Source organism: Bos javanicus, chromosome 5 (assembly GCF_032452875.1).
Source record: "Bos javanicus breed banteng chromosome 5, ARS-OSU_banteng_1.0, whole genome shotgun sequence".
In the NCBI taxonomy this organism is placed as follows: Eukaryota; Metazoa; Chordata; class Mammalia; order Artiodactyla; family Bovidae; genus Bos; species Bos javanicus.
In genome coordinates this window covers 106,632,192-106,657,422 of record NC_083872.1, presented here as the reverse complement: position 1 = coordinate 106,657,422, position 25,231 = coordinate 106,632,192, and the positions used below count along the sequence as shown (strand labels likewise).

The 25,231-nt window shown below is 48.1% G+C and overlaps 1 protein-coding gene across 5 annotated transcripts in view; it reads right to left on the bottom strand.

Annotated features, from left to right (window-relative positions):
- The window catches only part of CRACR2A (calcium release activated channel regulator 2A), a 160,159-nt gene that overhangs the window by 94,926 nt on the left and 40,002 nt on the right, over positions 1–25,231 (bottom strand). Inside the window, exon 1 of one of the 5 annotated variants that reach the window (XM_061418209.1) lies at positions 12,341–23,871. The exons of the other annotated variants lie outside the window; for them this stretch is intronic. The gene's annotated coding sequence lies outside the window, so the exon portion shown is untranslated. Of the gene's footprint in view, positions 1–12,340; positions 23,872–25,231 lie in introns of those variants that run through there. 5 annotated transcript variants of the gene reach the window in all.

The following is a 25,231-nucleotide window of genomic DNA, read 5'->3' as shown; positions in this document are numbered from 1 at the left end:
ACACCATAATCAAGTGGGGTGCACGCCTGGGTTATAAAGTGAAAAGTGAAGTCGCTCAGTCGTGTCTGACTCTTTGCAACCCCATGGACTATAGCCTACCAGGCTCCTCTGTCCATGGGATTTATAAGGATGGTTCAAATTATACAAATCAATAATGTGATTCACCACATGAATAGAATGAAAGATAGCTCTTATATTATAGGATCATCACAAGAGATGCACAGAAAGTACTGGACAAAATTCAACATCCATTCATGATAAAAAAATAAAAAAAAAACTCTCAACAAATCGGGCACGGAAGGAACATGCCTCAACATAAGGATTGCCATACAGGACCAGCCCACAGTTAACATTACACTCAATGGTCAAAAGTGGAAAGCCCTTCCTCTAAGATCAGGAACAAGATGTGGGTGTCTACTCTCACCTCTCCTACTCAACATAGCACTAGAAGTCCTAGCTGGAGAAACCAGGCAAGAAGAAGAAATAAAAGGCAGCCAAATCAGAAAGGAAGACGTAACCGTGTCTGTGTGTTGATGGTAAAATTTTATGTATAGAAAATCTTCTTTAGATTTCACCTAAAACCTGTTGTTGTGTGTTAGTTGCTCGATCATGTCCAACTCTTTGTGACGCCATGGACTGTAGCCCGCCAGGCTCCTCTGTCCATGGCATTCTCCAGGCAAGAATACTGGAGTGGGTTGCCATTTCCTTCTCCAGGGGATCTTCCTAACTCAGGGATTGAACCCGGGTCTCCCACATTGCATGCAGATCCTTTACCATCTGAGCCACCAGGGAAGCCCTAAAACCTATTAGATCTAACCAATAAATCCAGAAAAGTTGTAGGACTCCAAATCAGCATGCAGAAATCGGTAGCATTTCCATATACTAACTGTGAATTATCTGAAAAAGAAATGAAGTAAACAACCTCAATTATAATAGCATTGAAAAGCAATAAACTACTTAGGAATAAATTCAACCAAGGAGGTGAAACATCTGTGCACTGAAAATTATGACATTAATGAAAAATTATAAGACATTAAGAAGACACACATAAATGGAAAGATAGCTCATGTTCAGGGATCAGAAGAATTAGTATTGTTAAAATGTCCTTACTACCCAAAGCCCACTGTAGAGTTAAGATATTCCCTATCGAGTTTCCAATGTAATTTCTTGCAGAAAAAAAAAAAAATCCTAAAACTTGTTTGGAACCATAAAGAAGAGGAAACGGCAACCCTCTCCAGTAGTCTTGTCTGGAGAGTCCCATCTGACAGAGGAGCCCGGTGGGCTACAGTCCACAGGGTCGCAAGGAGGGGATAGGACTGAATTGACTTAGCACACACACACGTAACTCTAAGTTTGTTTTCTATGCCTATGAGTCACTTTCTATTTTGTAAATAAGTTTGTGTCACATGTTAGATTCCACATATAAGTGATATCACATGGTATTTGCCTTTCTCTGTTTGACTTACTTCACTTGGTACGATAACCTCTAGGTCCGTCCATGTTGCTACAAATGGAATTACTTTATTCTTCTTTACGGCTGAGTAATATTTCTATATATATATATATATATATATATACACACACACACACACACACACACACACTATATCTTCTTTATCAATTCATCTGTCGATGGATATTCAGGTTGCTTCCACATCCTGACTATTGTAAATATTGCTGCTGTGAACATTGGAATGCCTGTGTCTTTTTGAATTATAGTTTTCTCTGGATGTATGCCCAGGAGTGGGATTACTGGATCATATGGTAGCTCTATTTTTATTTTTTTAAGGAAACTCCATCCTGTTCTCCATAGTGACTGCACCAACTTACATTCCCACCAACAGGGTAGGAGGGTTCCCTTTTTTCCACACCTTCTCCAGCATTTGTTATTTGTAGACTTTTTACTGATGGCCATTCTGACCAGTGTGAGGTGGTACCTCACTGAATTTTCTAGTATTTTTGTTACAACAATGTCTTATTTTGAAATAAAGGAAAAAAAACATTTCTTAAAAAGATGAGAGAATTGGCCTAGCTAAATCAAATGAATAAGAAATACATTTGGGCAGGGAGGCATGGATAACATCCTATTGAAGTCCATGGGGTCGCAAAGAGTCGGACATGACTGAGTGACTGAACTGAACTGAAGCCACTTTTTGGTTGATAAAGAAATTTCACAACAAACACCCCCCTTGACCTTCACAAGACTTTCTCAAGGTTACAAAGAAAATAAACTTCAGTACAAGAACGTCTGATGCTCAGGGTCCTGATTGCAAGGCCAATGTGTTTTCTTTATCCTTCCTGCTCTTCCATAGTTAAGCTTGCTTCTCTTTACAGCAGAAGGCCCCCAAAAGCCACTGAGCACCCAGCTCCAGCCCCCCTCCCTGCCACCATCTGAGCCTCTCCTGCTGTGCCCAGGCTGGTGAACTCATCAGTGCATTTATTAAACTGTAGTCTTTCCCAATTCTCTTCTGGGTTCTAGGCATCGCATTGAACTGGGTCTTGGGATAGAGTGAGGAGCCAAAAAGGTCTCCCAGTGCAGGAAGGAGCTTTTACCAAATTAGTGAATATATACAAGTCAAGATCATGGCAGTGAAATAAAAGTAAAGGATGTTGTGCAAATGACTGGCACCAGAGGGAGCTATTTGAATCAGGTGATCCTTTCTCCTTACAGAGCAACTGTCACTGAGCCCCAAAGTCAGCCAGGCAGACGTCCTAGCTGGAGGCCAAGATCACAAGACCTCAGTTCTCAAAGGCTATGCCTTCTGGATGGACAGGCAGTGCATGAAGCCAGATGAAAACTTAATGATGGCAGCAGGGCATTCACAGTGATGAAACAGCCCTGGAACCCTCTCTGGGACAAAGCAGAATTCACCAACCAGGTCACCAGGGCTGCCACAAGTCAATCTGTGATTGTCACTGGGAGAAGCCACAGAAAGAAAAGGCACAGCCATATAGAACACGTGTAGTTAACAATGCAAGATGGGAGCTTTGGTGTCTAAGAGAGGGCAGAGTCCTTCAGCACTGCAGGATGCTAGAGATGGGACAGGTCCAGGCCGTGCTGACACAAAGAAAGGCTTTGGGGAGGAGGTAGCATTTCAAGTGGCCCTCAGAGAGTGAATGGGATCTAGAAGCTCTTCAAGGTGATCCCCTTCGGCAAGACCATAAGGGTGCCTGGAAACCCAGAGCAGTCACTTGGTTGTATATGACTCTTTGTGACCCTGTAGACTGTAGCCCACCAGGCTCCTCTGTCCATGGGATTCTCCAGGCAAGAACACTTCAGTGGGTAGCCATTCCCTTCTCCAGGGGATCTTCCTGATCCAGCGATCAAATCTGGATCCCATGTATTGCAGGCACATTCTTTACCGTCTGAGTCACCAGGGAAGCCCAAAGTACGTATAAAAGCTTGCTGCTGTTACTGTGTGGTTAGTATCATTGTCAGGGTTGAGTTGATGGTGTCCTTTCTTCCTTGGACACCAGAGGTTGGCTTCCCAGCCCTCCGTCACGTCTGAGGGCTTCCCAGTGTCCCTGCAGTTCTGCTCTGAATATCCAGGCATGCTGCTGGCCACCCCAAGCTGAATGTAAAGATGATTTCAGCACAGGGTGAGCTGGCAAAGGCTGAGAGCACCTGGCTAATTAGGTCACCTGCCCCGTGGGTTTTATTGTGATAACATCCATGAGAGAAGTGTCAACCTGCCGGGGGCTGGGACCCTCCAGGAGCGGACAACTCAGGTCACACTAGTTACCGTTTGAAACTACCGGCAGCACTGCAGTGACCCGGGCTGCAGTGAGCTCCCTGGCCACACCATCAGCTCAACTCTGACGATGATTCTAACCACACAATAACAACAGCAAGCTCTCATATGGTACTTTGGGCTTCCCTGGTGGCTCAATCGGTAAAGAATCTGCCTTCAATGCAGGTGACTTGGATTTGATCCCTGGGTTGGGACGATCCCCTGGAGAAGGAAATGACAAACCACTCCAGTATTCCTGACTGGAGGATCCCATGGACAGAAGAACCTGGTGGGCTACAGTCCATGGGGTCGCAAAGAGTTGGACACGACTTAGCGACTGAACAACAACAGCAACAGCATGATATTATATCACGCTGAAATGATATCCCTGGGGGAATATTAGGTTAAAGGAAAATGTTAATAAAGTTAATTCTGTCTGCTTCCTTTCCTTCTTCTGTGTTGGCAACCAGAACAATTGGAAAGCTCCGGTGCTCAGATCTTCGTCTGCTACATAGCCCTGATCTAGCACATGAGCCCCATGAAGCCACGGTTTTGTGGCTCTGGTTCCCTGCTGGTGTCCAGGCCCCACCCCCTGGGACAGGCCCTGAACTCATGAGCACAAGGAGGAGGGAGGCCTGGAGGGAGAGCCTGCAGGGTCAGAAGTTATGGAGGTCACACTTGAGGAGGCTGGATTAGTTTGGGAGTCATGTACTTGCTGGTTAGTCACTCAGTGGTGTCCAGCTCTTTGCGACCCCCACCAGGCTCCTCTGTCCATGAGATTTCCCAGGCACGAATACTGGAGTGGGTAGCCATTCATTCCCTTCTCCAGCGGATCTTCCCGACCCAGGGATCAAACCCATGCCTCCTGCACTGGCAGGCAGTTTCTTTACCACTGAGACTCCAGGGAAGCCTTTGGGATTCCAGGAGCAAACAGTCTGGGGAAAATATTAGAAACTTGCTACCAACAGCAAGAGTCTAACCAAGTGCTTCCCAACCACATGTTCTTTCTACTAAGTCCCTTTACCTCCCATAGCAACGTGGAGTTGAGAAAGAAAACTAGATTTTGGATTTTCTTAAAACAGACATCTCCCTTACCCCCATTACCACCAACATCCCAGCTTCCAGCCTCCTTGGGCGTCGGGCTCCCAAGCTTCCCCTTGGCACTATGTCAACCACCAAAACCCTTGCATTTCCTGTCTGATCCTGGCGTGCGGAGAGAGGCCAAGCCCTGAATATTTCCACGTTCTCCTCTCCAGGCTTCGGTCCCCAGAGAGCCTCCCCAGCTGAGCTTTCTTCCCAACACCCGCATCAATAATGTGTTAGCTTAAGGTTCCCTTTGATTTCACTTGGTTTTAGATGCTTTTCATCCGAAGCCAAAACTTTGCAGACTTTTCCCTTGATCTTGTCATGAAATTCCCTCGGAGGTATTTAATTCTAGAAATAGCTTCTGCTCTGCCACATATTTTTAAAGAAAAAGGATGCCTAAATAACAAACCTCCTGCCGTAGTCAAGCACACATCTCAGAAGACACATGGGCTTGTCACCCTCTGTCTGCTCCCTTGGTGCGGTTGCCATCTATACAGATGACGTGTCTACATTTCATTCCCCAAAAGGAAGGTACTCGATATGCCGCCAGCCTCCCATGTTCCCCATTTATGCCGTGAAGGGATTCTGATGTTCAGCGAACATTTTCTGCTGCCTTTCTTCCCGTGAAACCTTCTCAACTGCTCTGATCTGCTTTCCCCCTCGGTCCCCTCCCTGACTTGTTCCCACCCACCTCTACCAAATACCACGCGTTTTTGGAAGAGAGTCTGTCATTTCCACTTCCAACCTCAGCTCAAGAACCTCTTGAATTTTCATCTAAGCGAGAGTATTTTAGAGCCAAAGCTGATGTCTCAGAGAAGGGAAAAAAATCCCCCCCTCTCCAAGTGTAACGCCGACACTATTTTTGATCAGAAAGAAAAAAGAAAGATTGGCCAGAACCAACTGTGTCATTCTAGTCAAGAAAAGGGCTTCTGTGAACTAGCAAGGACAGAGCTGCTTTCGAATCAGCCTGACGTGGGATGTAGAATGCACTGACTCATCCAGCCGTGTTCCAGCCGCTGGTGGAATCATTGTGGATTTTGATCCACTTCCCCAGCCACCCAGCAGAGCACCTGATGGGCTAGCAGTGGCTGGTGCTGGAGGGCTGCACGTGAGTTTTAAATCACCAGCAAGTGCCAGGACTGCACGTTCACCTCCTCTAATTCATGATCTGCTGCATCCTGAGGCCAAACCAATTCACCCAGCCGTTCTCCTGGGCTCACACTGACAGAGGCCCAGGTGGATAAAGAATCCACCTGCCAGTGTAGGAGATGCAAGAGACGAGGGTTGGATCCCTGGGTCAGGAATATCCCCTGGAGGAGGGCATGGCAACCCACTCCAGTATTCCTGCCTGGAGAATCCCATGGACAGAGGAGCCTGGCGGGCTACAATCCATGGAGTCACAAAGAGTCGGACACAACTGAAGCGACTTAGCACGCACAGTAACGCAAGATGCTGCGTTAGGGAACAGAGATAAAACATGAGTTAAACATGAGATAAAACATGATGAGCAACACAGCATCAGGGTTCCCAGAAAGCTCAGCACTCAGTGGAGTCAGATGCATGTGAGCAACTAAAATGTAAGGTAGAAAGGGAATAAGCGTGTGTGTGTATGAATGGGTGTGTGCATGTTTGTGAGTGTATGTGTGTGTGACTGTGTACTGAATAAAAAGATGTGAAGGAAATATACCCCGACGTTACCAGCAACTCTCTCCGTTTATTGGGTTTACGAGTGATTTTTTTTTTCTCTTCTTTACCGTTTGCTATGCACTGGTTATAACAAACACCCTCTTCCAACAACACAAGAGAAGACTCTATATATGGACATCACCAGATGGTCAACACTGAAATCAGATTGATTATATTCTTTGCAGCCAAAGATGGAGAAGCTCTATACAGTCAGCAAAAACAAGACCAGGAGCTGACTGTGGCTCAGACCATGAACTCCTTATTGCCAAATTCAGACTTAAATTGAAGAAAGTAGGGAAAACCACAAGACCATTCAGGTATGACCTAAATCAAATCCCTTATGATTATACAGTGGAAGTGAGAAATAGATTTAAGGGCCTAGATCTGATAGATAGAGTGCCTAATGAACTACGGAATGAGGTTCGTGACATTGTACAGGAGACAGGGAACAAGACCATTCCCATAGAAAAGAAATGCAAAAAGCAAAATGGCTGTCTGGGGAGCCCTTACAAATAGCTGTGAAACGAAGAGAAGCGAAAAGCAAAGGAGAAAAGGAAAGATATAAACATCTGAATGCAGAGTTCCAAAGAATAGCAAGAAGAGATAAGAAAGCCTTCTTCAGCGATCAATGCAAAGAAATAGAGGAAAACAACAGAATGGGAAAGACTAGGGATCTCTTCAAGAAAATCAGAGATACCAAAGGAACATTTCATGCAAAGATGAGCTCGATAAAGGACAGAAATGGTATGGACCTAACAGAAGCAGAAGATATTAAGAAGAGATGGCAAGAATACACAGAAGAACTGTACAAAAGAGATCTTCATGACCCAGATAATCACGATGGTGTGATCACTGACCTAGAGCCAGACATCCTGGAATTGAAGTCAAGTGGGCCTTAGAAAGCATCACTACAAACAAAGCGAGTGGAGGTGATGGAATTCCAGTTGAGCTATTCCAAATCCTGAAAGATGATGCTGTGAAAGTGCTGCACTCAATATGCCAGCAAATTTGGAAAACTCAGCAGCAGCCACAGGACTGGAAAAGGTCAGTTTTCATTCCAATCCCAAAGAAAGGAAATGCCAAAGAATGCTCAAACTACCACACAATTGCACTCATCTCACATGCTAGTAAAGTAATGCTCAAAATTCTCCAAGCCAGGCTTCAGCAATATGTGAACTGTGAATTTCCTGATGTTCAAGCTGGTTTTAGAAAAGGCAGAGGAACTAGAGATCAAATTGCCAACATCCGCTGGATCATAGAAAAAGCAAGAGAGTTCCAGAAAAACATCTATTTCTGCTTTATTGACTATGCCAAAGCCTTTGACTGTGTGGATCACAATAAACTGTGGAAAATTCTGAAAGAGATGGGAATACCAGACCACCTGATCTGCCTCTTGAGAAATTTATATGCAGGTCAGGAAGCAACAGTTAGAACTGGACATGGAACAACAGACTGGTTCCAAATAGGAAAAGGAGTTCGTCAAGGCTGTATATTGTCACCCTGTTTATTTAACTTATATGCAGAGTACATCATGAGAAACGCTGGACTGGAAGAAACACAAGCTGGAATCAAGATTGCCGGGAGAAATATCAATAACCTCAGATATGCAGATGACACCAGCCTTATGGCAGAAAGTGAAGAGGAACTCAAAAGCCTCTTGATGAAAGTGAAAGAGGAGAGTGAAAAAGTTGGCTTAAAGCTCAACATTCAGAAAACGAAGATCATGGCATCCGGTCCCATCACTTCATGGGAAATAGATGGGGAAACAGTGGAAACAGTGTCAGACTTTATTTTTCGGGGCTCCAAAATCACTACAGATGGTGACTGCAGCCATGAAATTAAAAGACGCTTACTCCTTGGAAGGAAAGTTATGACCACCTAGATAGCATATTCAAAAGCAGAGACATTACTTTGCCAACAAAGGTCCGTCTAGTCAAGGCTATGGTTTTTCCTGTGGTCATGTATGGATGTGAGAGTTGGACTGTGAAGAAAGCTGAGCGCCGAAGAATTGATGCTTTTGAACTGTGGTGTTGGAGAAGACTCTTGAGAGTCCCTTGGACTGCAAGGAGATCCAACCGGTCCATTCTGAAGGAGATCAGCCCTGGGATTTCTTTGGAAGAAATGATGCTGAAGCTGAAACTCCAGTACTTTGGCCACCTCATGCAAAGAGTTGACTCATTGGAAAAGACTCTGATGCTGGGAGGGATTGGGGGCAGGAGGAAAAGGGGAAGACAGAGGATGAGATGGCTGGATGGTATCACTGACTCGATGGACGTGAGTCTGAGTGAACTCCGGGAGTTGGTGATGGACAGGGAGGCCTGGCGTGCTGAGATTCATGGGGTCGCAAAGAGTTGGACACGACTGAGCGACTGATCTGATTGATCTGATATTCTCAGCTCTTTTCTCTTAGGACAAACATATACTGCTTATACGATAAAGGACGTTTTTGAAGAAAACTTCAGCACATGATAAAGAACTATGATTTGGGTGAAAAGTTATGACTTGACAGAGGATGGGGTAGGTATGTGGGCCCTACATGGTACGGAGAACTGGGGGGGAAGGAAAGGAGCAGAGGAGATTCCAGGCAAAGGGACAGCATGAGGGACTTCCACGGTGGTCCAGTGGCTAAGACTCCATACTCCCGATTCAGGGGGTCTGGGGTCTGGAGGTTGGGACATGGGTCCCATCACAGCCCTCTCAGTTCATGAGAGTTATCTGGAGATGTTTTTAGACTCCAGATCCCTGGCCCTCACTGCAGAGACTCACCTGATCTTGAGTGGGGTCAAGGTATGAGGTGTGTGCACAAGCTGGGGAGGCATTAGGTGAGGTTTTGTTTTTGTTTTGTGTTTTAGAGTTTCCTAGCTTCTGAAGTCCAGCCTAGGGAGAGCCAGTGCTTTTTTTTCACCTTCATTAATTCATGTTTTGCATCTTATTGATGGATTTTCCATATTTTTTTTAACAAAGTTACACTGCAGAGAGCAAAAGTCATACACAGTCCTGACTGACATCAAAGTGAATACTTTCAAATGGAACTGCATTTAGTCTCTCAGAATATGTGACCACTGGAAAAGATATGACAAACCTAGAGAGCATATTAAAAAGCAGAGACATCACTTTGTCAACAAAGGTCCGTCTAGTCAAAGCTATGGTTTTTCCAGTAGTCATGTATGGTTGTGAGAGATGGACCATAAAGAAAGCTGAGCACCGACGAATTGATGCTTTTGAACTGTGGTGTCGGAGAATACTCTTGAAAATCCCTTGGACAGCAAGGAGATCGATCAATCCCAAAGGAAATCAGTCCTGAATATTCATTGGAAGGACTAATGCTGAAGCTGAAGCTCTAATACTTTGGCCACTTGATGCAAAGGGCCAACGCATTGGAAAAGACTCTGATGCTGGGAAAGACTGACAGCAGGAGGAGAAGGGGTTGGCAGAAGGTGAGATGGTTGGATAACATCACTGACTCAATGGGCATGATCTGAGCAAACCCTGAGTGATAGAGAAGGACAGGGAAGCCTGGAGTGTTGCAGTCCACGGGGTCACAAAGAGTCGGACACGACTTAGTGACTGAACAACAGCAACTGACTGTGTGCTGGGCATCGTGGGAGGCATTGGGAAGGCAGTCGGTGCTTTGAGTCTCAAGGACTCCCAGCCTCCCATCCAGGCAGACATCATGAGCGACACGACCTTTCACCCACAGGATGATTCTCAGTTTCCACACCAGTCACACTGTCTGTCGTCTCCTGGTTTTTCAACGTTGCAGAAGAAGAAGATCAGAGACCTCAGAGATCATTCCACCCAGTGACACCCCACCCTCTCCCCAGTCAACACCCCATCTTTATAACAAATATTTGGAAATGCCCTCTTCACTGCCAGAGATGAAATTCCTCGATAAGTCAGTTGACCTACATGCATCATTGAGCTATAATTGTGATATAAAAGAGAAAAGGGAAAGCCACTTATAACAAAATCATAACTATTTCAGGAAGGAAGCATTCACGCATGACTGCCCTAGAACACTTATTGGGGCAGGCAATGCTCACACCTACTCGTGATGGATAAGGTTAGACTAAACCATCCATATAAACAGCAGGAGGAAATAAAAGAGCAGAGGACAACGAGATAAAAAATGTGAGGACATTTACCTGTCTGCATCTGATAACAGGAAGGAAATAACCTCACTGCCAAATTAAATTATGGTGTGGAAACGGAGAAAACAAGGAAACAAGGAAGTATGTTCTTCTTGTGAACGAGCTAAGCCTTATATAAAAGTACATTCTAATACACTTGGCCATGCTGAGACCTGGAACAAAATTTCACGGAGAACAAGTGTCCATCTGGAAGACTCCACTCACGGAGGGAGGCGGGCACACATTCAGTCTTTAGCATTAAAAACCCTAGGAAACAATATCGTTTTTCTTTAGGTGGTGGGGAGAGGAAGTTGAATTGGAAAAAGCTGTTTGGTAGATCACTAATAAGAACATCAGAGTCAGAATGAAACACACAGGCAGCCCCAAAGGAAATCATTGTAACATGTAAATTTTGCAAGAGATTCCTTATTATTAAACTGCATATATACACACACAGACATACATGGGTTTTCCAGGTGGCTCAGTGGTAAAGAATCCATCTACCAATGCAGGAAATACAGAAGACACGGGTTTGATCCCTGGGTCGAGAAGATTCCCTGGAGAAGGACATGGCAATCCAGTCCAGCATTCATATTGGGAAGAGCCCATGGACAGAGGAGTTTGGTGGGCTACAGTCCATGGAGTCGCAAAGAGCTGGACATGACTGAGTGACTAACACTTCCACTTTTCTCATGTATATATCTATGTTCTTTTTTTAAAAGATCTTTTGCCAGGATAGCTCATTACAAGATATTTAATATAGTTCTCTGTGCTCTACAGTGAATCCTTGTTATTTATCTCCTCTTCTTGCCATCAGGTTCCTCAAGAACAAGACAGACAGGGGACTTTTCTCTTGAATGTCCCCCCCAGCGGCCAGTCCACACAGCTGTGGCCCTAGCAATGCCGGTCGTCTGTATCCCTCAGGACTCCGAATTCTTTTTTAACCAGAAAGCGACTCGTCCCCTTGACTCATCCACAGACGCAGAGGCCACATCCTCCCGAAGCCCCTGGGGTGCGTTCACCACCTTTGTCTTGTTAGTTTCGCCACCAGCTCCGACTGCACCGGGCACCACAGGGCTTGAAGAGTCACTGGCTCCCTCCCTCCCCCCGCCCCCGACAACCACCCCCCTCCCCTGCAGCCTTTGCGGTTAGTGTTACACTCAAGAAAGAATAAATAGAAAGCAACCCCCTTGTTCTAAGATAACCACAGAGATGACAGATGCATGCAGACTTGGGGGAGATGGAAGATAGAGTGAAACAATTAAAAAAAAAAAAAAGGCAAGAAAGGCATGTCTCCGTGATGAGAAGCCCTGGCCTGCAGATGCTTTTGCTGGGCTGTGACTTCAAAAGTCCAACACGGGGACCTATGAAGGTGCCCTCCTGCCCCATCCTGGCCCTCAAGCTTCACTGGGGAAGAGGGTAAATGCCCCAGAGGGAGGCAGCGCGGCTCAGCCGCTCAATGAATGACCAGGAATGAGAAATGCTGAGCTGGGGGTGGAAAGGGGAAAGCAGGCTTCCTTCTGGCTGCCTCTAGACCCTGCCAGATCCAGTGTCAAGAAGCCCACGGTCTCCGGAGCCCAGGACTGTCAGCCTCCCCCCGGGAGGCGGGCAAGAGATGGCTCAACACCTTAACTCACAGCCTCCACTTCCGGTCCCCACTTCCTTCCTTCATCAGCAATGGTGGGCCCAAGACAGGAAACCACTCACCTCCTTGCTCCACAGTAAATTTGTTTCTTTTGTCAAGAAATTCAGGACCCAGGCTGACACATCCCTGTACCAGGTTTGGTCAGTGGGTCGTCCCTTGGGCCCTGGGACCTGGATGTGGCTCATTCGTCTCTTCGCTCACCCCTGGCACAGAGTCGGGCATGCAGAAGTTGCTCCACTGATATTTGGGCACAGGGGGCGATGAAGCCAATTCCTCTCTACAATGTGACAGCCCACAAAGGAGGAGCCATCGCCTTTGTCAGAAGAACAAAACAGCATCCTCTTTGTGTGCCTTCAGGGTACGTCATCATTTCACCCAATTTCAGAGACGTTCTCTTTATCATGACGGTTATCGCCGTGCCACCACTGACAACAATCACAAAGGTGAGAGGTGTAACAGTAAGCCACACGCTTTTTTTTTTTCCCCAGAGGCAGCGTAATATATTGAATAAAACAGGAGTTTCTAAAGATAGAAATTATTGGGTTCAGGTCTCAGGTCTGCCATGTACAAGTTACGAATCCTGGCCGAGGGACTTTGTTACTGTTTTCTTGTCTATAAAACAGGAATAGGAATAGTGTGTCCTTGTGGGGCTCTGGTGAGATGATGCATGTCACCTGTCTCTTCCACCTGGACCAAGAGACACAGTTAAGTATTCACCCCAGCCCCACCCATGTCCTAATCTTGTCACTGAAATGAGCTCGCTTAGTGTTCCAGGTCGCATTCTGATCTCCAAGAAGAGGCACAATGAAGTCCTCACCCCCAGGACTTCAGAAGGTACCCCGATACGAACGGTGTCCTCAGAAAAAGACAGCCACCCTAAGACAGATACACACGAGGACAAACCATGTTGTGGTGCAGGCAAGAGCTCTATTACTGCAAGCTGAGAAACACCAAAGATGGCCTGCCAACCACCAGATCCAGGAGGAGGCCAGGAAGGACCGCCCTACAGGCCGGAGTGGCAGCAGAGCCCCGCGACACCTTGAACCTGAACTTCCTTCTTTCAGAGCGATTGAGACAACACATTTCCATTGCTTGAAATCACCCAGTGTGCAGTACTTGTTAGGCGACGCAGTGGTAAAGAATCCACCTGCCAACGCAGGGGACACAGGTTCGATCCCTGGTTCGGGAGGATTCCACACGCTTTGGGGCAACTAAGCCCATGCACCACAACTACTGAGCCTGTGCTCTACAGCCAGGAGCTGCAACTGCCGGGCTCACACGCTACAACTACTGAAGCCCTTGCAGCCTAGAGTCCATGCTCTGTGACGAGAGAAGCCCATGCCCTGCACCTAGAGAGCAGCCCACACTCACTGCAACTAGAAAACGCCTGAGTGTGGCAACAAAGACCCAGCACAGCCAAAAATAATTGATTGATGATTGATTTTTAAAAAGAGGGGCTACGGAAGGTCAGAGCTACTGTTTCCTGCAGCATCACTCGGAACCTCTGCTCATGTGGCCCAGCCTTCCTGCAGGTGGCTGCTCCCACCATATCTACCTCGAGGACCTCTGATTCTCACCATAAGAAGCCCTGTGTCCAGCTCCACACCTGGGGTTGTAGAGGGAGTTCACCTTCCTGGGCTTTCCTGGGGTTTCCCCTGGACACCTGGCTCTGGGCTCTGGCTGTCCAGCGCCCCTCCTGCAGCCCTCTTCGTGGAAAGAGCTATGGCCGCACTGATCACAAGGGGGAGAGGCAGACAGGGTGGCGAGTCGCTGCCGCCCACCCTTGACAAGCGGCCCAGTGGCCTGACTGTGGGTCAGCCTCCTTAAGGGCAGATGTGGTCAGGGCAGGACTTGCAGGCGAAACAGACTGCAAGAAAGTGTCCTCAGTTTGGCTTCGAGTAACTCATGATAGAGCTCAGGGCAGAGAACATGCTGAGAGTCACTTAATTTTCCTCCTGGGGCTTCTGAAATCAACTGCTAGCTTGGATCCGGGTCAGGTTTTGAAGCAGATCCCGGTTACCTGCCTAATATCATCCATTCTCCCTTCCTCCTTTCCAACAAGATTCCAATTTTGTTGATCACTCAGAATAAGCAAAGTTTATGCTCGGCTCAGGGTCCCATCCAGTCAAAGCAAGCACAGGCCCTTTCCAGAGGGTGGTAGGGGGTGGGCTTCTGACTCACCTCTGGTCACTGAGACAGGAGAGGGGCTTTGTGGACTGTCCCTGGAAATGCTTTCCTGGCTCTTAAGGGAGATGCAGGACTGCCTCCCTCTGGTATCGCAGAAGTGGTGCGATGAAGCTTTATTCTTTGGGATGAGATCTCTGGCCCAAATGCTGGGAATGGAGGTTGAGCAGGGGGTAGAGACCAGGAGGAGGTGAGGTGATGGTTCAGACAAGCTACAGCATATATACATATACACATTACATACGTACATATTAGAGATATACACATTATATAGGTATATATGTTGGTATATGTATTTATGTCAATTACAATTTTGATATGTATGTATATATATTCATATGTATGAGATAGATAGGTAGACAGCTGTTGTATATATTATAGTAAAAGCAAAGGACATAAAATTTTTTGAGGGAGTCTCAAGTCTTGTTTCTCATATATTGAGAGGTGAGGTAGATGGGATCATTGTTTCATAATTATTATTATGTGATTAAATAAGCCAGATGGATATTTGTTCTCCAGGTGAACAACACCCGCAGCGGGCTGGGCTTTGTGGTCTGTGTCACCGACAGTGAAGAACAGACGTCTGTGAGCCCAGCCCTCATCAGGTAGTGGGGAACACACAAAATGAACAGAAACTGCAAGTCAGTTATGGGATCACAACTGAGGTACCTGCTCTGCTGAAGACACAGAGAGATGCAGATGCTTGCTGGAGGGAGCGTGAAGCGGCAAGGCTCACATAGACAGAGGATGCAGGAAAGAAAGGGACATTTACATTGGGTCCTGTAGGATGAGTAGGAGTGAGCCAGGAAAGGGGACGGAGAGCGTTCTAGGGAGAGGAGATGGCAGGTGCCAACACCCTCAGGAAGAAGAGCTTTAACGTGCTCAGAACCGGAAGGAAACCAAGACGGCCAGAATAATGGTAACCTGACAAAGGCGGCCAGGATGAGGCTGAAGAGTGAGGCTTCGGGAGGCAGGCTGGGACCGGGGGCTTCACCCATGCAGCCGTGGGAATCACTGAAGGGACACCTAAAAGCTGCAAGAGACAGGATTTTCACTTTTAAAAGGTGACCTGGGCTTCTTGTGGGAATGAATTTAGGAGGAGGAGGAGGAGCTGAGGAAGTGGATACACTGAGACCAGTTAGGGGAATATTACAGTCCAGACAGGACTGTATAAAGTCCAGGGCTTCCCTGGTGGCTCAGCTGGTAAAAAATCCACCTGCAATGCAGGAGACCTGGGTTCGATCCCTGGGTTAGGAATACCCCCTGGAGAAGGGAATGGCTACACACTCCAGTATTCTGGCCTGGAGAATTCCATGGACTATAGAGGCCATGGGGTCGCAAAGAGCTGGACATGAGTGAGCGACTTTCACTTTCACAGTCCACACAAGCAATGGTGTGTCCTGAGCGGGTTGTGGCCGGAACAGATGAACGGGTGCTCCGGCTGTTTAGATATGGGATCGAGAGGATGGAGGGGTTGGATGTGGCATAAGTGGAGATGGAGAGGTGGAGGCCGGCTCGGACTCAGTGGTTCCCTCTACATCTATCTTGGAAACTCTCAGAAATAAAATGACTCCTTCAGAGAGGAAGTCTCTGCAAATCTCCTCTTGTCTGCTCCCTGCTACTTCTAGCATCACATCCTCCGGGGGTGGGGTGCTGAGCAGAATAATCTCTGCTGGGTAAGCCACACCTCCCCGCTGAGGTATCTCATGAGCCAGTCAGAGAGCTCACAAAATCCAATCAGTACAGGCCGGGCTTCTAGGTCCAGAAGGCCAACCTCCACTGAATTAACTTACCTCTTGCACAATTCGGTCCATGCTAAATGGAATTCTCAGATGACACTTTCTTTTAGCATGAGGAAGATGAAAAAAGAATACCTTCGGCATGCTGAAAGAAAGTGTCATCTGACAATTCTAGGCTTAAAGAAAATGTCATTTAAGAATAAGGGAAATGAAGACATTATCTGATAAAACTCTAGTGTGCCACAAGCAGACCCTTTAATAAAAGACATTTTTAAAGGGGTATTTCAGACAGTAAGAAAGATTCCATATGGAAGATCAGAGATTGAGAAGGATGAAAAACAAAGCAAATGAAAATAGATTTTCTCAGTCTATTATTGAAGAAACAGCAATTGGGAGTCAGACATATTTATCTCCATATCAAGTTGTCATTTCTTACTGTCTGGGAAATTTGGATCAAGTTCATCTCTCACAGTCTTGATAGCCTCATCTTCAAAATTCATAAGCGAGGTCTTTGTAAGCAATAAATGAGCGACCACATATAAATGCTTCCAGCATAGCTTCTGCATCTAGGAGGTGTGGAATAAATGTTTACTCCTTATCTTTTTAAAAATTAATAAACAAGCAAGTAAATAAGATGTCGTTAGCCACACGGAATTCCTCCCTCTGCTGCAAGTGTGAGATAGAAGCCTGGCACTCTTTCCCGTTGTACGAGGCTACACCGCAGAGCTGATGCTTTAAAGCTGGTCTTTTCATCTTTGCAGTAGCAAGCCTAAGATCTTTCTAACAAAATATTTATGATTTCTTTATTTTATAAATACTGCACGTGAACACACAAGCCCCAGGGGTGGACCCTAGATTCCCGCTTCACTCACAATTTTAACATAATTCGTGTTCACAGTTTTATGAGAATGAAGGAAATGAAGGCAATATCTGATAAACAAAATTCTAGTTTGCCACAAAGAGACCCTTAATAAAGGACAGTTTTTAAAGGTGTATGTCAGACAGGAGGAAAGGAGATGATTGGATAGAATCACTGACTCAATGGACATGAATCTGAGCAAACTCTGGGAGACAGCGAAGGATAGGGAAGCCTGGCGTGCTGCAGTCCATGGGGTTGAAAAGAGTCAAGACACGACTTAGTGACCAAACAACAATAGTTTTTTGAGATCATAAAACACCTGCTGGTCCATCTGAGGGGCAAAACGACCAGTCCTGCCCACCCCTCTCCAGGGCTCTTCCGCCACCTAGAAAGCAGCGGCACACAAAGGACCCCTCTGTGCAGCTTCTGCATCCTAATCCCCCATGCTGGCAGCCACGGTCCCCAGTTCCATCCTCAATCTCACCCCCGTTCCCTTTAGGACAAGGAAGCCAAGCTAAGAAAAGCTAGCTTAGTCTTCCTTGGAATCTCTGCCTAATTTTCATCTGGCACCGATTTGGTGGGGTTTCCACCACCAAACTGGTGGTGATGGAGAAGGGAGAGATAAACCCCAAAGCAGTCTCCCCCTGATGGCTGAAGGAGGCAAATAGCACCAGGTTCTAGGGCCTGGGCTAGCATCCTCACTCTGCCCTTTGTCCCCTACGTGTCCCCAGGCAAACCCCTTCACCTCTCTGATTTCATCTTCCTCTCACCTGTAAGTCAGAGTCAACAATTATACCGTATTTGTAGAGGATGTTACAATTTCCCGAGTGTCTCCACAGTCATAATTTCATTTACTATGCAAAGTCAGCTGTATAACAGCCAGCGTGATGGTCACCTTGCTGCTGTAAAGACCTAAAAGCAGAGCATGGACTACTGTGTGCATGACAAAGAGCTCCATCCACATGAGGGACCATCACCAGGGTCCTGCGGCTGACACCCCTAAGAGCCAGGCTTTGCTGTCTGAGTGCTGAATTTGAATTGATTCTACCCCAACCGGCTATGGGACCCGGAGCTTCTCAGCTCCTTGCTTCTAAATGAAGGGTGATAACAATAGCCCTGTCTCGCAGCCCAGGGCTTTGTACATGGGAGACACTCAGGGAATGAGAGATGATGGAATCGACACAAGTTAAGTCCACGGGAGTCTGACCACATACATCCACACTCCCTGGCTCCCACCATCTTCCATTCCTTCTTATCCACGGTTACACCTGATCTCCACAGCCCTGGACAAATATTGGCAAAGGGAGGGTGGGAGCTCTGAACAGCAGGACAGACTGAGGACTGTTTCTTAAAGATGATCAAGCCTCAGAGTCCCAGTAGATTTGGGGGTGTCTCCAGCTCGCTCTGGATGGAAGCAAAGTCCAGGATCACGGAGGTCCCAGGCAGCCCCGACCCTTCCCACTGCCACCCGAGGGTCTTGCTACGGTGGCTGGAAAGTTCTGGAATATAGGACATTGGCCAAGCCTCAGGGCCCTAACTAGACTGTGCAGCCACCTTGTTGACAAAAAGCCCTGAGTTTGGGAAAGACTGAAGATAAAAAGAGAAGGGGCGGAAGAGGATGAGACGGTTAGAGAGCATCACCAACTCAATGAACATGAATTTGAGCAAACTCTGGGAGACGGGGAAGGACAGGGAAGCCTGGGGTTCTGCCATCCATGGGGTCGCAGAGTCAGACACGACTTAGCGACTGAACAGCAACCGAGGCCTGTGCCCACGTCACATGGAGCTGTTGTGCTGACCTGGGAAGCAAATGTTAATTGAGCCCAATCTGATGAATGGATGGAAACCACTGGACTGTAAAAAATATAAGCTTATTGTTGTTCATTCACAAAGTCATGTCTGACTCTTTGTGATCCCATGCACTGCAGCACACCAGGCTCCTCTGTCCATGGAATTCTCCAGGCAAGAATACTGGAGTCGGTTGCCATCTCCTTCTCCAGGGGATCTTCCCAACCCAAGGATCGAACGAAGGTCTCCCAAATTACTGGCAGATTCTTTACCATCTGAGCCACCAGGGCAGCCACCTGGCTTCTCCTTTCTGACGTCTGTTTTGTCTGGCTTTCCTGGTGGATAACGTGGTATGAAAAGTCTAAGTCTCTGAGAGTGAGTCTGCCTGCTTTCCCCTGCAGCCCCACAGCACCTTCTTCGGGGTTCTGAACACTGCCTCCTTCCTAACGGAGCCTGGCCATGTGACGCACACCTACACCCACACATGTTCTAGAAACCCCCAGAGCAGTCCAAGCAGGGCGAGCTGTGCTTGACTCCCTATGACACCTGTATCTACAGGAAAGATGAGAGTTCAGAGGATCTAGAAGAGCCTCCTGGCTCCTCACAGCTTTAGATGGTGAGCCGAGTCAGCAGAGGCCAGCCGGTGGAAGAGGTCACCCATAGAAATACGGGGAGGGTCAAGGCACATCTTATAGTCCAGCCAGGACCTCCTTGGTTCAATTTCTATGCAGTCTGGTCCTCAGACACTGCCTACTAAGATGGACTGAATGACCCTCACGGAACATCCTTCCAGAATCCTGCCATCCCCACCTGCTGAATTCTGCCATCCTTTCAAGCCCAGCTCTGTTCTCGCCTACCTACTTAAGCTTTCTGCAAAGGCCCTTTCCTTCTAGAGAACATAGAGTCTGTCCTACTCCCTTGACAGGGTCACTTATGCTGACGGAAGAAGTCCTATGGGCTTTGTTCTCTCTCCCAGTACAAAGCACTGCACACAGTAGGTGCTCAAGCATTTTGCTTTTGTGTTTTGGAGGTTTTTTGAGGGTTGGGCATTAGCATTCCATAAAACCACATTGATTTAGTCCCTACCATGTTAGGAAATTCAGATGTGGTGTGTGGAATAACCTGATTGCTATTCAGTACAAATTAGAGCTTTTTATTCTATTTCTAATCCCAGTAAATGGGGCTTGTGCGTTAAAAAAAATATTTTTAGTTTGCAATGTATGATTACATAATGGAGGCCGAGTCATTTTTTTTTTCATTAACATTCATCTTCCTTAGCAGTTCCTTTCTGGGTCTTTGTTTTTGACTCGAGCTGCGGTTCAATGTATTAAAATTGCATTCCTTATAAAGGAGTTCCATAGCAGATGTTTTAACTGGCCCTCCCCACGCCTGTATTTCCAGCCGGCCTGCGCCTGGGGCAACTCACCTAGTGGGGAGTCAGGGGATCCTGCACCCATTCTACAAGTCTGTTAACTAATCTCTGGAATCCAGCAGGGCCCCCCACCTACCAGGGCAGCTCTTTGCAGGGAGCCCATGTTGGGTGGAAGGAGCATCAGTGTGGTGAAGTGTCCCTGGGGGAGGTGTCTGTACCAGAACTAGATGTATGAACTCAGATGACCTATTTAACCTCTAGGAGCCTCAGTTTCCTCATCTGTAAAATGGGGATGCTAAGTCCTAGAAAAAGTGCCTGACACACTGCAGGCATTTAATACCTTGTCTTATTTGCAGACTTCCTGTGGGAGTCTATTCCTTGCTGTTTTTCCAGCTGTCGTCATCCTCAGAGTTATATCACATCTACCGAAGCCAGAACCCTGAGCCCCAAGCAAAAATGAACCTCCAAAATCTAAGAATAGGGCAACACAGCAGGGACTAGTGTAGCTCATGGAGAGGGTAACGACAAGCAACAAGAAACATGCCAGAGACCAGGGCACGTATCCACAGAAAACCATGATCCAAAAAGATACACACACCCCTATGTGGATAGCACTATTCACAATGGCCAAGACTCGAGGCAGCCTAAATGCCCACTGACAGTGTGTAGACAAAAAAAAGATGCAGTGTGTGTATATATATATATTCTTTACCGACTGAGCTACCAGGGTAGCCCGCATGGTCCATAATTAAGCTATTTTCAAACCAATCCTATTTGGCTAAAGGCTCCAGTTGAGAATCCCAATGGAAGATAGTTCATCTATTACAGACCCAAACCCGTACAGGTTCTAAAAGCCCTCTAAAGCAGATGCTGATGTAGGAGTTGGGGTTGGCTGTGCTTGGTTCTACACGACGACGGTGGAGGAAGATCAGAGTCCAGAATCAAAACCTGGCTCTGAAATCCTGTGCCTTTGGGTGTGTCAACTCTGACACTGCTTCCTCGTCTTTGAAAAGGGTGATAATGATAATAATCCCCTACAGGACGGCTGGGAGAAACACAGTAGACAGTGAAAGAAAAGAAAATGAAGTCGCTCAGTCGTGTCCGACTCTTGTGACCCTACCATGCTCCTCCATCCATGGGATTTTCCAGGCAAGAGTACTGGAGTGGGTTGCCATTTCCTTCTCCAGAGGATCTTCCCAACCCAGGGATCAAACCCAGGTCTCCTGCATTGTAGGCAGACACTTTACCGTCTGAGCCACCAGGGAAGTGCTTAACGCAGAACCCAGCCCCAAGGAGGGCGGTCTCACAGGAGCCCATTGGCTGAAGCAGAGAATTAAAGAACCAGAAAGTGACAGGAATCAGCAGCATAAAGACTGCCCAAGTGCAGAGGGCATCGGATGGCAAGGGGGCTGTGTGGAGGGAGGCTGAGACACAGTGAGACTGGGGCCTCCCTGGAGTCAAGGTCAAGGTCAAACCCGAGCAGCTGGGCAGATGAAGACATTCCTGGGATGGTGTTGGTGGGGGTGGTTATGTAGCACTGTGAATGTCTGATGCTACTGAGCTGTACCCTTAGGAAGGGTTAAAAGTGTAAACTTTATGTCAAGTATATTTTACTCTGATGAAAAAAGACCGAGTTACCAAAAAAATTAAAAAACAAGACAATACCCTAAAACCCAACAGTCAGCCCACTGAAGACACTAAAACGAAAACAGCACAGAGATCAGGGCCCCCTCGTTCTGTGGGATGTTGCGGGAGCGCCAGACCCCCGCATCCAAGGCCCGGCAAGTCTAGACCTCCATGGCGTGGAGCTGACTTTCCTCAGAATGCCCACGGAACCCAAGCTCCCAAACGCTTGAAAACCCAAGGCCACCAGAGGCCACAGCAGCAGAGCAAGATCACGAGGTTCGTGTGCAGAGCAGTGTCTCTCTTGATGGTTCCTCCCCAGTCATTTCTGACATGATCGAGATGAAACAGAAGGAAACATCCAAGAACCCCCTCTTCTTCACCCTGTGTCCTCATCTGGGGACGGTGGTGTTTCTCTCTCGTTCAGAAAACCCTTGCCTTCAGGAAGAAAGCCTCGAACTTTCCATCCTGCTCAGGTCATAGAAAGAGGACCTTCAGCAAACCACCACTTCCTTTCCTCCCCAGAAACAAACCCCGGCTGGAGAAGTCTTTCTGGCCAGTATCTCAAACACCCTTGGCCATAACCTCACTCATGTTCCCCAGAGGGCGTGGCAGGCTGCTGCCACCAAAAGTCTGTCTCCATACCCCCAGGGACCTATGACTGCAAAAGCCCCCAGCCTGGGCCTGACAGGCTGGGGCCCAACGGGGTTACCCAGCTGCCTATTTCCGGGCTGTCAGTCATTAGCAGCCCCAGAGGCAGCTCCTCGGTAGAAGGCTCTGCTGGAAAATGGACAGGGTGAGTTGGTGAAGCAGACCTCACCCTAAGGGATCCCACCCAGCAGCATGCCTCTGTCCACTATGCTCGGTCCAATCACAGATCCCCTCCCCTTCTACACTGCCCACTGTCCTCTCTGCCCAAGTCTAGCCCTCCTCCAGGCCCAACTCCATCCCACTTCCTCTGCTCCCCTGCAGGTGCTCATAGCATTGCTCATCACTGAAGATCATCATTCCCAGGGACCGGGATGCTGGCTGGCTGTGGTCTCTCTTCTTAAACCAGATCCCTGGGGACCTTTGGGCTTCCAAGTCACACTAGCAGTAAAGAACCCATCTGCCAATGCAGGAGACATAAGGTTTGAGGGTTCAATCCCTGGATTGGGAAGATCCCCTGGAGGAGGGCATGTAACCCACTCCAGTGGTCCTGCCTGGAGAATCTCTTGGACACAGGAACCTGGAGTTCTATGGTCCACAGGGTTGCAAAGAGTTGGACACAATTGAAGCGACTTAGCATGCATGCATGGGGACCCTTAGCTGGCACAGATCAGATCAGATCAGTCGCTCAGTCGTGTCCGACTCTTTGCGACCCCATGAATCACAGCACGCCAGGCCTCCCTGTCCATCACCAACTCCCGGAGTTCACCCAGACTCATGTCCATCGAGTCAGTGATGCCATCCAGCCATCTCAACCTCTGTCGTCCCCTTCTCCTCTTGCCCCCAGTCCCTCCCAGCATCAGTCTTTTCCAATGAGTCAACTCTTCGCATGAGTTGGCACAGCCAGGGCTCAATAAGTATAGATGTCAATTAAGTGAGCGGTTCTATCCCTTCCCTTTGAGGAATTTCGGTCCAACACTGGCACCCTGGCAGGGACCCTCTAGACAGCAGGACTCAAGAACACACTCAGTGGGCAAAGCCACCATGACCAGCAGGGGACGTGAGCCGTAGCCATAGAGCCTTTCATACCCTGAACTCACCCGGGATGGACGAGCTGGCCATCATTCCTATCTCACTGAAGAGGGAAGGAGCTCAAGCTTAGAGGCTGAATGCCCAGGACACATGACTGGTTACGGTCAGAACTGTTTTTGGCACTCAGCATCTCTAGGGGCAGGGCGGGGTTGAGCCAGTGGCCCCGGGGCCAGCCTGCCTGGGTTCAAACCCCAGCTCAGCTTTTTGGAAGCTGTGTGATCTCAGGCAAGTTAATCCAGCTCTTGGAGCCTTGAGTTTCTCATCTGTAATGTAGTGTGTATGTTAGTTGCTCAGTTGTCTCTGACTCTTTGCAACCCCATGCCTGCCAGGCTCCTCTGTCCATGGGACTTCCCAGGCAAGAATAGTGGAGTGGGTTGCCATTTCCTTCTCCAGGGGATCTTCCCAACCCAGGGATCAAAGCTGGGTCTCCTGTATTGCAGGGAGACACTTTACCGTCTGAGCCACCAGGGACAGGACCAAATGTGGAGCCGAGACTGATGCATTTCTGTGCATCCAGCCTCAAGGTGCAGTGGGAAGGGGTTCCTGACATTCTGCATTGGATCAGGGTGGGGCTGCAGGAAGCTGGTCTACCTCCCCACCCTTCCCTCAGCACCCATGCAAACTTCCAAGCCAGCAGGCAAGGGTGTATGTTTCTGCAGCTTCCATGTGGCAAAGCTCCATCCATCCATCAGATCCCGGAGCTCAACACAGAATAGCCTCTTAAGTAAACAAAGAGAAAACCAGCCAATTGCCCAGGTAATAGGAGATTTTCCTCCTGTCTGCACTGGTAATTGAGCCATTGGAGCCAGCCCCCAACCTCCACTGGCGCTGCTGTGAGTTGGAAAGGGAGTTTAGGAGGCTGTCTGGCCAAAGATACACGTGCAGGTCCAGAAGGTGGTGTCCACCACACTGGAACCTGGATCTAGAAGGCGGGTGTCCACTGCGCTGGACCCTGGGTCCGGTAGGGCTCAGCACACCCACAGTGTGTTCACTAAGTCTCGCCCACCTTACCTGTCCCCTTGGCCCAGCAGGACACGGAGCTGCCCAGACCCAGGGGCCCCGGGAATAGACAATCAGGCAACGCCAACCAGCCACAAGGCTGCTCTATAATGCGAACAAGGGGCCTTCAGCGCAGGCTCCGTGGGTTCAGAGGCCCTTGGAATCTGAGCCCCGTGGGACACCCATCTGCTCCTGCCTCCCTGCAGCCTCCATGCTGGAGGGTCTGACTCCAGAACCCTCACCACCCCGTGACTGCCACACCCCCACATCGGCCTTGCCAGCCCGACCAGGATGTGTCAACAAACGGGCGGGGGAGAAAGAACCGCTGGCATTTCTGAGAAACCAGGGCTGGGAGCCAAAACAAACCGTCGAAGGGAAGGCAACTTCTCCTGAAGAAAGTGTCACAAAAGGAAAAACATATCCCTCAAGCTGAGAGAAACCCCTGAAGGTCATTCTGTGCCCCCAGACAGAGTAGGTTTTGGAACCTACCCCCGACACTGGCCTACAAGAGGGTCTTCCTGCGTCTGACCCAGTGCATCCAGCCCGATGACCTTGTCTGAACGGACAAAGCAGTTACAATCCAAGAAAGAGGCAGAAGGGAGATCAGCCTGAAGCAGGTGCAGAGGCCCCTGAGGACAGAACCTACAGG